The 15717-nt window shown below is 35.5% G+C and overlaps 1 protein-coding gene and 1 non-coding gene across 7 annotated transcripts in view; one reads left to right on the top strand and one right to left on the bottom strand.

Moving 5' to 3' along the window:
• Positions 1-15717, bottom strand: part of GPBP1 (GC-rich promoter binding protein 1) — a 72486-nt gene that overhangs the window by 51803 nt on the left and 4966 nt on the right. The gene's annotated exons all lie outside the window — the stretch shown is intronic.
• Positions 10127-10199, top strand: TRNAV-CAC (transfer RNA valine (anticodon CAC)). Its single transcript has one exon. It is a non-coding gene; the product is annotated as a tRNA-Val (tRNA).

The following is a 15717-nucleotide window of genomic DNA, read 5'->3' as shown; positions in this document are numbered from 1 at the left end:
AAAATATGGAACCTAAGGATGGAGGAGGGTTTTGCGGGCATGGGAATCTCCAATTTGCAGCCAAATCAGACAGAAGTGTGGGTAACCTGGGAATCTACTACTTGAGGTTGGTATCTGAATTGGGGGCAGAAGGGCAGTCCTATGGGACTGAGCCCTTAACCTGCAGGGTCTATACTAAAGGGTCTATACTAACTCCAGGTAATTGGTGTCAGAAAATCCTAACTGAATTCAACTGTAGAACACCCAGTTAAGTGTGTCCACAAAAAATTGGAGAACTGCTTGCTGTCTGGTATATGAATGCACACAAGAGTATCTAACTATCACGCAAAAAAACAAAAAAAGGAATCGGGGTAGATTCTCCAAATAAAGAGCTAACATGAGCGCTGACACGACAAAGATATTTGGCTTTTCAGAGTCTTTCAACATAACAGTCATTCAATAAACACTGCTCACATACACAAAAGTCCCAAACAGCTTTTTATCACCTCATTCTTGAATATGAAATAATAATCAAACATTTTAAGGAAAAGTGGCAATAGGAGAGAGACCACTAAAAACCACGAACACAAAGGAAACAAATAATTCAAGAAATAACTAGCGAAATGGAATTTTCAGAACCCCAAAGATAAATAGCAACTTCAGGAGAAATTAAAAAGAGAACACTCCTGTAAAGGAAGGAAAAGAATCAGAATGCATCAAACTTCTTAAAGATCTCCTGCTATAACACAACAAAATAGCAATCAAAGTGCTGAGGGAAAAAGTATTTTGAATCATGAAAGCCATACCCAAAATATCAAGTGTGAGGCAGATAAATACATTCTCAAACAGTTCCTAACAGCCAGGAGGAAAGAGAAAGACCAATGAGACTTCCCTGGCGGCACAGCAGTTAAGACTCCGCGCTTCCACTGCAGGGATTGTAGGTTCAACCCCTGGTCAGGGAACTAAGATCCCACATGCTGCATAGTGCAGCCAAAAGAAAAAAGAAAGAAAAAGACCAGTGACCAACATTTTCTAGTCAGTCCATTAAAAAATTAACTATTAAACAGGAAAAGATGCCCTGCTACTCTCATAACAAGAGAAGCACAAATTAAAATACTGGAACTACTCACCTACCAAACTTACAAAAATCTTTGTTAGGGTGGGTCCAGAAAAGCTTGTAGTCTAGAGTTAATTTTTGCCCCACTAATTGGAGCTAATCCTTTTGAAGACTTTGCCTATACCCCATTTACTGCCGGTGCTCCATCTATTAGATGGTCTTTCCACTGAGGCTGATGGAAACAAAGACTTTTCCTAGTCCTATGTAAATCTTTGGAATTGTTTCACCTACTCCTTTCTGGTGGTTCTATTCCCTGGCTTCAGTCGCTTCCAAATGCGCGCGTGCAGGTCAGTCCTAAGTCAAAGCCTTGAGTGGACCCTTTTGAGTTCTCTCTCCTGCCAAGTTTCCTACTATAATACTTTGCCCCACAAATTCTACCTACTTCGACCTTTTCAAATTTTCAGTTGTCTCCTTAACTTTTAGTAAGACCACCAGACTATGCTTGAACTCACCCTCCCTGTGCTGTAACCTATTAATTTTCTTCAAGCAATGAGCTGGGGCATTTATAACATTGACCACCTCCTGTCAACCAGTATCTAAAAGCCTGTTTCATACATTTTGCCTGGCTTTTTAGATTTCTCAGATGAGTGGGTAAATGTGGTTATCTGGTTGCCTGTTAGTCCATCACAGCCAGAAGTAAAAGTCTGCACGTCAATTCAATTTTTTTTTTAATTTTTTACCAGACAGACACGTGTCTATTTTATTTTATTTAAAATATTTATTTATTTATTTGGCTGCACCGGGTCTTCATTGCAGCATGCAGGATCTAGTTCCCTGACCATGGATCAAACCCAGGTCCCCTGCATTAGGAGCAGAGAGTCTTAACCACTGGACCACCAGGGAAGTCCCTGCCAACTCAATTTTAACACTACAGGATTTTCACTAAATTGAAAGTTTTACTTGTGTAAATTTTCCCATGGAATTTTTCTTTAAAGGATCCAACTAATTCCAATTTAACTGTTTCCCAAAGCAAAGTCCAACAACAAAATCTAGCACTCAACAAAATGAAATTCATAATTTTCAGCAATCAAAAATTATCAGTCATGCAAAAAAGGGGGGGGCGCTGCAGGAAAATGCTACCAATAACAAGAAAAAAAAATCTATCTTTGGGCTTCCCTGGTGGCGCAGTGGTTGAGAGTCTGCCTGCCGATGCAGGGGACACGGGTTCGGGCCCTGGTCTGGGAAGATCCCACATGCCACGGAGCGACTGGGCCCGTGAGCCACAACAACTGAGCCTGCGCATCTGGGGCCTGTGCTCCGCAACGAGGGAGGCCGCGACGGTGAGAGGCCCGCGCACAGCGATGAAGAGTGGCCCCCGCTCGCCGCAACTGGAGAAAGCCCTCGCACAGAAACGAAGACCCAACGCAGCCATAAATAAATAAATAAATAAAATTTAAAAAAAAATTAAAAAAAAAAAAAATCTATCTTTATAGAAAGATATCCAGAAATGATGGCTATGATAGAATTAGCAGACAAGGTAATTAAACCAACTATATGTTTAAAGAAAGGGAAAATAGGAACACAAAGGAAAAACAGAAGATACTGCTAAAGATAAAAAAAAGTAATATCTGAAATGAAAAACACTGATAGGATTAACGGCAGATTAGACAATGCAAAAGAAAATGATCAGTAAGTGTACTGCTACGGTAGCGTTCAAACTAAAAAGCATTAAAGGAGACAGACACTTTATAACTGAAATGTACATTTAGCAAGATAATTCTAATATTTATGCACCCAATAACAAAGAGACACTTTTATAAACCAGAAAATACAGTTGATACAAGAAAAACATAGAAGACCTGAACACACCTTGCTCAGTCCAATAAAAATCTAATGGATAAAAAATTAGTAAGAGTATAGAATATTTAAACCATACTCATTTAGGTGTTCACAGATTTTATATATCAAATACTAAACCCCCAAACACAGAAAGTATATCTTCTTCAAGCACCCATCTTAGGCCACCAAAAAATCTTTAATAAATTTCAAACATACCTACAAACAGCATTATCTGACCACAATTCAATGAAACTAAAAATAACAAAATCAAAACAACAAAAAGACTCTTCTACACATAATTTTAAAACAAAGTAAGTGAAAAGAAGCAAATTCACAAAACCAATAGTTAACAAACTGGAAAAGCTGAAGAACTACAAATAAATCCCAAAACTGTTCTGGGGGGGCGGGGGGGAGCAGAGATCAATAGAGAAGCTACTAGAATATAAAATCAAAAATGACAAAAAATCATAAGAAATCATCTGAACAACTCTGTAAATAAAGTTGAAAATATAGAAATGGACAATTTTTATAAAAATACAATTTACTAAAAATATCCCCAGTAAAGAGAAAACCTAAACAAATTACCATGAAAGCATTCCATTACAAAAAACAAACAAACAAAAAAAACAGTCCAAAAGTCTCCTTGAGAACCAAGATTCTAAGCACTGAAGGAAGGAAATGCACATGGTAAGACAGAAGGCAATAAATAAAAACCCTGTGGTCCTAAAATTGAATTGGAAGTATCAGTATGAACTTGTGCAGTACTGTAGGGTAAATACACATTAAGACTGGCTTAGAATTTAAATTCTACTTTAAATATCAAGCATTCAAAATTTAATTCAATGCGATAAAGCAACTATCACTTTTAAAACTCTTCCATCCATGGATGAATGGATAAAGAAGCTGTGGTACACGCTAAAAAACAAACAAGGAAACCCTGCCATTTGCGACAACACGGGTAGACTCTGAAGGCATTATCCTAAGTAAAATAAGTCAAAGAAAGACAAATACTGTATGATCTTACTTATATGTGGAATCAAAAAAAAAAAAAAAAAAACCAAACTCATAGAAAGAGATTAGATTTGTGGTTACAGAGGTGGACTGAGGAGGCCAATGGATAAGGGTGGCCAAAAGGTACAAACTTCCAGTTACAAGATAAGTACTAAGGGTGTAATGTACAGCATGAGATAATGAATAATAACTAAACTTACTGTGGTAATCATTTCACGTTATATGTTAAGTCAAAACATTATGTTGTACACAAACTTACTCAATCATATATGTCAATTACATCTCAATAAAACTGAAAAGATCCAAGGCATAAAAAAATTTTTAAAGAAAAACCTTAACCATTTCACTTCAAATTACTTATCAAAAGATTCAGCATATATATATATATACATATATATATATATACATATATATATACACACATATATATATACACATATATATATATATATATATATGCTATTCCATTCAACACAATTAAGCTTCTCATAAAAAAATATTTGACATATGTTTTCTGAATAACACAATTCATCAAGAAAAATGACATTTATGGAGCAGATACTCCAAAACACCACTTTAAACAACTTTCTCCACAAGAACACATACTAGTATGGAATGAATGAACAGGAGGGAGGGAGGGGGGGAGATCAGCTCATTCTTCCCAGGTATCAGAAATGGCAATTACACGTAAAAAAACAGAGGCACGATACTGGTAATCATTATCCTCAAACTACCAAAACGTGAAATCCACCAGACTAAATTACAATGAATGTGGTATCAATTTAATTCCATAATTGGTTACTTTGTGCTGAAACTCCACGTAAGTAGATTTATTAGCAAAGAACAGTAGAAATCTTTAAGAAGGGAAGTAGAGATAAAAAATTACTGACAAAAGTAAACATTACAGAGAAGGGAAAGAGAATACTTACTGAGCATCTACAATGCAGATACCATGTTAACACTTTACAACTCAATCTTCTTAATAAGAAAAAGTATTTTACAAATTAAAAAAAAAAAAACAAAAAACGTTAGCTTGAAGAGGTTATACCCATGGTGTCACAGCTAGTTCCAAACCAGCTGTTTGGAGTTACAAACACAAAAATCTTACTCAGTCTTTTCATCTAAATTACAGCATAGAATCCGTTTTTTAAAATACAACTGTCCTATTTACAGAATAATGGGCTTGATAATTTGCATTTCAAATCAATTTTCTAGAATTAGGAAACCATAAATTTAAGAAAATAGTTTCTTTAATTCCAGATTAAATAGTTCTTTACCTCCTTTTTATCTAACGTAACTCCACTTTAAAAGCCACAATTTCACCATAACATTAATATGTGAATTGAAAGAAACATCATTGGTAGACAAAATATACCTGACACATACAGAAATTTAGTATGTGAGAAAAGCTGGGACAACTCTACCTCAAAGCTTACTCAATATAATCATCAAATGGATCAAAGACTTAAAGGAGAAAAAAGCAAAGTCATATAAAAAGTAGAGGAAATTTTTATTATCTCAGAAAGGGGAAGGAAGGCCTTTCTAAGTATGACACACAAAAACAGAAGTAATAAAAATATATTTACATATGAACTCAAAAAGCGATCTATATGATAAAATTCACAACCAAGATCAAAGAAAACATCATACTGGGGGAGGGGGGCAGGGAATACTTGTCACATAAAGCACATATAAAGGGACTTTTCCCTTCCTACATAAAATGTTGCTACAAATCAACAGAAAAAGAACTCAATAGAAAAATGAGGAAAGAATATAAAGAGTTCACAGAAAAAGATCTTACATATAAAATTTTCATTCTCGGGAGTTCCCTGGTGGTCTAGTGGTATTAATATGGAATAAACTTCCAAGGTAGTTCCTTAGTAAAACAGGTTACAGAGCAAAGAGGACATCATGCTACTACTTGTATAAGAAAGAAAAATATAATGTGCTTATATATACATAAGGTCTCCCTAGAAAAATTCATAAAAAAGTTTCTTCAGACAAGAACTATTGCTGGACAAAAGGACAGAGAGGGTGACTTTTCCATAAAAACCCTTGTACTATTTGTAATTTGCACGAGGTGCATGTATCCAAAATAATTTTAAATTCTCTTTAGTCTGACTCAGCTTTACCACTTCTTGAATCCTCAAACTCTTTAACATAATCCACCTTTTTCTGAAGCCAAGTTAGGCTGAAGAGCAGGATCCCAAGAGCAGCAAACAAGTTTCAACAAATGAAGTTATAAAGCCTAACCCTATGAATAAATTCACCCAGGGCTAAGAGATACAGGACCCTTGATATGAAATGAAAAGATCTGGGGAATTCCCTGGCGGTCCAGTGGTTAGGACTCCGCACATCCACTGCAGGGGGCATGGGTTCAATCCCTGGTCTCAGGCAACTAAGATCCCACATGCCTCGTGGTGTGGCTAAAAATAAATAAATTTTTAGAAAATGAAAAAGACTGGGAAATTCAGGTACCTTAATTTAACGACATAAATGGCTATAAGACAAAAATATACACTGAATATATATATTCTCTCACACACGCACACACAGACACACACACAATCTGCTAGGCAATTTGCTTTAGGGCTTTACAAGTACTATCTCATTTAGTCCTCACCACATCCCCAGAAGGTTGATATTGTCTTTTCTACAAAACAAGAAAAACAGGTTTTTATATAGATGTGAAGCACATTTTAAAGTTCCCAGGGTCACAGTACAGTCAGTGGCAGCTCAAATTCTTAACTACTCTACACACCCTACACATGCTGTAAATAACCCAGGATACATTAGGTAGAGACCATGCATTATATAAAATATTAGCTTTAAGTTTAACAAGCACCTAGGTCAGTCTTTAAGTTCTGAGTTTAAGTTTTAATCTTACCTGTCAGGCACTGTCTTCAGCTATAGCTTTATATCAAACCATACAAAATACAGATCTCAATCTGCTAGACAAAAAGTCTCTTACGTGGCAAAAAAACAAAAAAAAAGACGAGTAATTTGAACTACCACAGCAGTCACAACTTGCTTTCCACTAACCTAGCCAACTTTGTCTCCAAATAAGACTCTTGCCCTCTCATCAAATTCAGTCTTTGGAAGGCCCTAATTTTAAGGACTAAGGTGACAACATTTTTACTCACTTTTCCCCATTTCCACAATGTGCGTATAAAAGGTACTCATTTTAAATGAAGAAAGACCAGAGACTACAAATCTAAAACTATCAGTTGAGTTAAAAAAAACTTGAGGCAACTAAGCTTGCACAGGAAAAGTCCTTAAGACATCTTGATTATCAGGTAGTTTTCAACCTAGCTAGCGTGCATGAAGCAATGATTTCATTATTCACCTAATGATACTTGCTGCAGTAGCCTCAAGTTTAGCATCCTGCTAGAGCTTTAGTAAATAAGGCCCCCTGCAAGGGATCTGTAAGATCCAAAGCTAGACCAAACTGAGAAAATTTGTAATAATACCAAAAATAATTAAAGCTCTATGGACATAAATCTGCATTTGCATCTTTGAGGAGACAATGTAAAAGGATTATGTTTCCTCAAATAAAGACATTAGTTAATATAAGTGAACTATTATGGCCTTCCTGATTTCCAAAAATGAGGAGTCTCAATTAGCCACCCACATATTTCAAAGTCACTCCTTGAAATCTAAAGTGTGTTTTATCTTTTTAAACCTGAGAGGGCAATTTCACTAGATTTCAATCCCTCTGACTGAACACTTCAAAACTGGGGAAATTTTTTGAAAGGCCAGGGTCATAATAAAGAAGTCTTTATCAGGCAGTCCCCTCAGAAAGGCAAGAGCAAATCCAAAGCCAGCCTTGAATCTAGCAAACAGACTAGAAGCTCACGTAACAATTTAAATCTAGGCAGATAAAACCGCTTCTAAATGATCAGACAGCAAAGAAACTCGGCTGTAAATAATCTCCTAACAAATTTTACCTAGTCCCCAAGCAGTTAAACAGCAGTTCTATAATAAAAATACCAATTATATATACTCAATTTGGGGGGGAAAAGAGTTAAGTTACATTATCTAAGATGTTAACAATTCTTTTGCTGTTAACAATTCTCTTGCTCTGCAAGTAACTGCACTGAGCATATAACAATAAACAAATGAGACAAGGTACCTGCCCTCAGAAGTTTATGCAATAAACATGGGTGAGAGTAAATAAGATAACTAAGAGACTGACCTGAATGAAATAAACAGGATAATATAGAGTAACAAGAGAAATCAAAGGATACAGGAAGGGGGTTGACCACTTTACATAGAATGGTTAGAGAAAGTCACTCAGAATGTAACATGAGTCAAAACTGAGCTAACAAGGGAAAAAAAGAGGCAGAACATAAAGGCCCAAAGACAGGAAGGAAAATGCTTGGTGTAGTCAAGGAAGAGAAAGAAGGCCAAAGGTCAGTGGTCTAGGAAGACAGTAAACAAGGTTGCAGAGAAAGGAAGGGGACAAACAATGAAGACGCTGGTAGGCTATGAAGTCTGCATGTTATTCTTAGGGTCCAATGGAAAGACACTCTGCTCTGCGAATCATGAACTACAGGAGTGTAAGAATAGCACAATAACAAAGTTACAAGGCTATACAGCAAATAGTTCAAATAAGAGACAATGGCGGCTTGTATAAGCCCAGTGACAGAGGAATAGAAATGGACATATTTGGGAGAGCAAATAGATTTGCTAATTGATTAGATGGAAGGAAAAGAACGAATCAAAAGTGAGCCCTGGTTATTTAGCTTGAATAGGTTGATACTGTATCCATTTATTGAGCTAGGGAAGAATGGAGAAAGTATGGGGCTGTGAAACACTCAAAAAAGTTCAGTTTTGGATATGTTAAATTTGTAAACTAAATGGAGAAATCAAGGTTAGTTAAATTACAATAGTAGAATATGGGGAAGATCTTTTGCATAAAGATGCCATTTAAAACTATGGTACCATACTGCAGGTTAAACAATTACCTCAGAAGAGTGTAATGCATTATGCTTCAACAATTTTAAACTGGTCATAATGCAACCTAAATATACCTGGTTTCTGCTCAGTTCTGTCCCTTCAACTTACATTTATCTATTTTCCCTTATCCACAATCTTCCTCCTGGTTGATCATATGATCCTCAAACACTACTATCTATTTGACCCAGCCATAACAATACTACTACTACTACTGTTTGTTACCATCTTACAATTTCAAAGCATTTAGCATTCATTATTTCACTTGATTCTAATGATAACTTTGTGAAGCAGGAAAAGAACCAGTTTTACTACAGCAGGATATAAAAGTCTTACAAAGGCTGGCCTGGCCAACAACAAATAGCTATTATTTAATAGATGGGATGAAATCAGCGTTCAAATTTAAGGACTCTGTTTACTCTGTATTCACAGAACTTCAGAGCAGACAAACTACATGAGTTCAAGAACCTTACAATTTTGCCTTGTTACTAAACAAGAACCAGTGGAAGTACAGGCACATAGACACTCAAATATCTACTAGGCAATGAACATCTCTAGCCTAAACTCGTACTCAAGAAATAAAAATCCCAGATCCACTGTTGAGCCAATGTTTTACAGTAAATAAGATGGTATGTTTGTATCCTACTTTCTCATTTCCAATATAGAAATGTTGTCATTTATTTTCCAAGTATGCTCAAGTATAAATTAGATAATATCTAACATTTCAAGCCACTCAAAAGAAGATTGCTCTATGAATTCAGGATGGCATTATTTTGCAACCAGTCTTACTTCACATATCCATAAAAACGATTTCCCCTTTTAATCCGAATTTCCTGTAAAAGATTTTAGGAAAGAAAAGATGTCAAACAGGCTTTACAATAGAGCAGAAAAAAAGATCAAAAACTACCATTTGTATTTATCGACTACTATTTTGTGGAACTGACATAATACATACATATCAAGGAAGAGGCCACAAATAGTTCCACATGCATAAGGTCAACTGATATTCAACAGAGGTACTCCAACATGATTCAATGGGAAACGAAGTCTTTTCAACAAATTGAACTGGGAGAGTAGAACATCTAAATTAAAAAAATAATAATAATAAAGAAATGAACCTAAACCCTTTCACAGGCCAAAAAATCATTCAAAATGGATCACAGACATAAAAATATAAGCTAAACTACAAAACTTTTAGAAGAAAGCTAAAAAGCAAGAGAAAATCCTGTGACTTGGGGTTAGGCAGAAATTTCTTATGACACAAAAAAGCACAAATCGGGGCCTACCCTGGTGGTTCAGTGGGTAAAACTCTGCACTCACAATGCAGGGGGCCCAGATTCGATCCCTGGTCGGGGAACTAGATCCCTCATGCATGCCGCAACTAAGAAGCCACGTGCCGCAACTAAAGATCCTACATGCCGCAACTAAAGATCCCACATGCTGCAACGAAGATCTCACATGCTGCAACTAAGACCCGGCACAGCATGCATACATGCATGAATAAATAAATAAATAAATATTTTTTTTTTAAAAAAAGCACAAATCATGTAACCAATTGGTTACAAAAGTAACCAATTTCACTACAAATTTTGAACTGCCTGTTCTTCAAAATACACTGTTAAGAAAATGAAGACAAACCATAGATGGGAGAAATGTGCAAAACGTGTATCTAATACACTTGTAGCGAAAATATATAAAGAATTCTTACTATTTAATAAAACAAGCCAATTTTTTTTTAATGGACCAAAGACTTTGACACTTCACCAAAGCACATAAAAAGATGCTCATCATGTCACTACACCATATGATAGCTTTAATGTTGGATAACTACGCGCTCAACTACCCTGGTAGTAAATACTATAAAAATAAAGGAAACGTACTCCAATTAATCACTGTATTATTAATCAACTTGAAGTACTTTTCTTCCTTAAAGGACAAGAGTACTTAAGAACAATAGATCATCTGCTTCTTTTAAGAAGGGCAAATAACCTGTACAGGGTGTTTTGGAAAGTGGGGGGCAGGGAGGTGGGTGTCTGTGCTATGACATATTGAAATACATTATTATAAATGTCCTTTTTTTTATACCTGTATATCATTGTGATATTATATGCATAGGATATTTTATTTCAGGATAGTATACACACTTTAAAAAGTGCACTTTAAAAAGGTCAGGGATCTGACTGGATTCTGTACCACTGCTCTAGAGCTGTGCTTTCCAATATGGCAGCTAATAGCCATACATTGTAATTTAAATTTAAACTAATATTAAATCTTAAAATTCAGATCCACATCTGCACTAGACACATTTCAAAACTCCACAATGACATACAGCTAGTGACTATTATACTGAACAGTATAGACAAAAAAATGCTTCCATCTTTTCACAAAGTTCTACTGGACAGCACTGCTCTTATAATACAACCTACTACTTAGAACACTAAGGAAGGTAACTGTAACAGAAAAATGAAGATAAACAGAATTCAAATTATGGTTCTGTCACTTACTGAGAAGCCTGGGTAAACTATTTAATTTCAGACTGAGTTTCTTAAACCACTGAATGGAAATAGCATTTCTTCTACATGATAATTGGGAAAAGCACTTTCTAAATTAAAATATTATATAACATTAGTTATGAAGTGATCCTAAAGGAGAATATTCCTGAAAAAGAACCCATTAGAACATTTTATTATAAACAAGTCACAACTGTATCATATTAAGGAAAATAAAATTTAGTTGCTCGCTAAGAATAAAATATCTTCTAAGTTCCTGAAACAAAATAGTATTTGACTTTCTTTATATTGTCACCCTACAACTCTAACTATGAGCCATAATGGGTGAGAATCTAGGTTCTGGATACAGAATGTATGGATTCAGAAATACCACTCACTTACTGGCTGTGTAACCTTAGCAAGCAATTTAAAATCTGACTTCATTTTCTCATCTATAAAATTAGGACAATAGAACCTTCCCACACACCGTGTCTATGAAGATTAAATTAGTTAATACAGTTAAAAAGCTTAGAACACTGCCTGGAACATGGTAAGCATTAATAAATATTAGTTATTAAAATCCACTCATTATGGTAAATGCTGATATCAAGAATAAAGAACTATTACTCAACAACAAAAACAATCTGGTTTAAAAATGGGCAGAACACTTGAATAAATATTTCTCCGAAGACATACAAATGGCCAATAAGCACATCAGACATCACTAATCATTAGTGAAATACAAATCAAAACCATAATGATACCACTTCACACCCATTAGAACACAAAACGTGGAAAACAACAAATGTTGGGAAAAAATAAAGAGAAACTGGGACCCCTGTGAACTGCTGATAGGAATAAGAAATGGTGCAGCCACTATGGAAAGCAATATGGTGGTTCCTCAAACAATTAAAAATAGAATTACCATATGATCCAGCAATTCCACTTCTAGGTATCTATCCCAAAGAATTAAAAGCAAATCTTCAAACATATATTTGTATACCCATGTTCACAGCAACATTATTTACAATAGCCAAAAGGTAAAGGCAACCCATGTGTCCATCAATGGATGAATGGATAAGCAAAATGTGGTACACACATATAATGGATTATTGTATCTTAAAAAAAGGATATTCTGACTGACCCATGCTACAACATGGATGAACCTCGAAGACGTTTTGCTAAGTGAAATAAGCCAGTCACAAAAACACAAATACTTCATGATTCCACTTATATGAGGTACCTAGTCAAATTCATAAAGACAAAAAGTAGAGTGGTGGTTTCCAAGGGTTGCGGGGAGCAGGGAATGAAGAGTTATGGTTTAATGGGTACAGAGTTTCACTTTTACAAAATGAAAAGAGCTCTGGAGCTGAGTGGTGGTAATGGCTGCATAACAATGTCAATGTACCTAATGCCACAGAACTGTACACTTAAAAACGGTTGAATTGGTAAATTTTATTGTTTTATTTATGCATAATATGTCATGCGTTATTCTGCCACAAATTTTTAATTAGGACAATGAAGTCTTATTTTATTATGAAGTAAACGTAACTGATTTCCTAAAAGATTTCACTCAGAACATTTAAGAAGCGTTTTGAAGAGTATAATATCAATAGGTATGAGGTACCTAGAATAGTCAAACTCATAGAAAGTCGAATGGTGATTGCCAGGGGCTGGGGAGAAAGGGAAATGGGGAGTTAATGTTTAATAGGTACACAGAGTTTCAATTCGAGAAGATAAAAATGGTTCTGGAGATGGATGGTGATGATAATTGCACAATAATGGAAATGTACTCAAGGTCACTGAACTGCACACTCAAAAATGGCTAAAATGATAAACTTTATGTTTATTTTACCATGATAAAAAAGTTTCCTTATTACACAGATTGGGAGATTAGTGCAAGGGGTGGAAAACCTTACATATCTCACAGTGGTTCATAAGGTAGAAAGACTTAAATCTTCTAAAGTGATACAAATTTAGAATACACTTTCTTCTCTAAACTTATAACAACTCAACCTCCTATTTGTGGGGTGAAGACTTAGCTAGTTATACTGACACAACTACTGGTTGTAAAGAATTACCCCTATTGTAGTTTTCAACTATGTCCACAAATTCTTTTGACAAAAGGTGGAGCCTAACTCCTCACCCCTTGACTGTGGGTTAGACTTAACGACTTGCTTCTCATGAAGAAAGTGTGAGTGAAGTGACTTCTGAGAATACGTCATAAAAGGCATCACGCTTCTACCTACCTCTCTTCTCAGATCACTTCCTCTGGGAGATGGCAGCTGCCATGTCAAGAAACTCAAACAGCTACAGGTCTGCATATGGTAAGGCATATGGTAAGGAAATTTGAGTTCTCCAGACAACAACCAGCATCAACCTGCCAGCCCAATGAGTACACCTTCTTGGAAGGAGATCCTGCAGCCCCAATCAAGCCTTCAAATGAGTGCAACCCTTGAGATTTTCATGAAAAGACATGGAGGGAGCCAGAACCACTCAGGTAAACTGCTACCAAACTTCTGACCCACAGAAAATCCATGTGCGATACTATTTTTCTTTAAACTCACTGGTTAGAAGAATATACAGTTGACCCTTAAACAACAACACAGGTTAGAACTGTGCAGGCCAACTTATATGTGGATTTTTATCAACAGTAAATACTACACTATCCACAACTGGTTGAATTCGTGGATGCAGAACTGCAGATACTGAGAAACCTCAGAAACTGAAGGTCGACTATAAGTTATGTGTGAATTTTCCACTTCAAGGGTAGGTGCCCATAACCCCCACATCATTCAAAAGTCAACTGCGTATTTATGTTCACTGAAAAGCTAACTTGTTTTTACTAGTACACATATGTAAAGACAAAAATGACACTTTTTCAGTTGAAGAATGTTTTCTAACATTATCTGCAAGTTGACTTTCAACAGAAAAAAACCTATGTAAGATTTTTAAAATTCTTATTCTTGCTTAAAAAAATTGTTTTAAGTATGGAAAAAACTTTTAAATATGGTTTTAAAAATATATAACCTGAAAACTGGATTAAAGGGTAGAAAATGAAGATCAAAAACACTGCACTCCTCAAGCTGTGAACAGAAAGATGACTAAAGAACAAGAAACTGAGTAGGATATCTTGTATAAAATGATGCAGAAACCAGCAACTACTTGAAAAGATACAGAGCAAAAGCCTATAACTATTCTGCTAGGTGGGGCAGCTAACAAAAAGGGAAAAAGCAAGCAGGTAAAACTGAAAAAGACAGACCCAACCACAAAGGGTCTTCAACAATTTTAACATTTTGTTTCTCACGATGCTACTGTTGAAAGAAATGAACCTGCTCTCCAAGAAAATACATGGAAGCACCACCAAAATTATCAATTTCGGAGACTTCTCAAACCACATAGCCAAAAAGAATTCATGTTAGGAGCCCCTCACACATACATCATTAAAAGCAGGGAGGGCAGGGAATACATCTCTTTCCAACCTACTCTTCCCTAAATATTCCAAATACATGACCCTAAAGGCTGCTAAAGCAACAATACCAAGAACTATAATTTAGTAGACTTCTCTGGCCACAGGAGACTTTGTGGAGAACTGAATGTAACTAAAGGCTAACACATGAGTTAGGAGGTTATTTCCTTAGTCAAGGGCCAAACTAGCACAATAAATGAAACTGGAAGTGAGTAGGCAGGGCATGACTGGCATGCAGGTAATGCCATTAACAGAAACAAGAGATAGAATAACTTCAGAAACTAAAATACTGGTTTGACATGTAAAATACATTAAGCAGAATTTTAAAATATTACAATTAAAATAAAACTTTACCTCTATATTACACCTCACAATTAACAAAACCATCAATTTTATGAAGACACTAAGGCCAAAAGAGATAAGTAAATATACAAGGTCATACAGGCCCTTTTCTAGATATTCCAAATCCCAGACCAAAAATCTCCTAACTTCCAGAAATTACCCTTTTTCTACATCACTACCCTTACCTGGATCTAAATTGTTATCAAAACATTTTCATCAAAAATTAAGCAAAAAAAGTGGTTGACTCAAAGATAATCTGGCCTGGGTTTAGGTTCTATCCTCACTTGTAATTTTACTTTCAGATTAGAGGTTCTCATCCTTATTCCCTTCTCTTGTTAACTTCAAATTTTATCTTTTCCTCTCTTATGTTCACTCCATAACCTGAAACAACATTTTAATTTTTAGCTAACCAAAGTTATCACTCAAATAGCTACTAACAAATAGCAAAAATAACAGTAGTTTATCTTCTTTCAGCTGGCCCCCAAGCTCCACTAGTAATCAATATTAACCAAAAAGAAGCAGTAAATAAGAAGAAAAACAAAAACATCAGTGATAATGCTCAAACAGAATGAGTT

This window comes from Balaenoptera ricei, chromosome 3 (genome assembly GCF_028023285.1).
Source record: "Balaenoptera ricei isolate mBalRic1 chromosome 3, mBalRic1.hap2, whole genome shotgun sequence".
Lineage (NCBI taxonomy): Eukaryota > Metazoa > Chordata > Mammalia > Artiodactyla > Balaenopteridae > Balaenoptera > Balaenoptera ricei.
The sequence above is the reverse complement of the archived record's forward strand: the minus strand, read 5'-3'. Positions and strand labels throughout refer to the sequence as shown.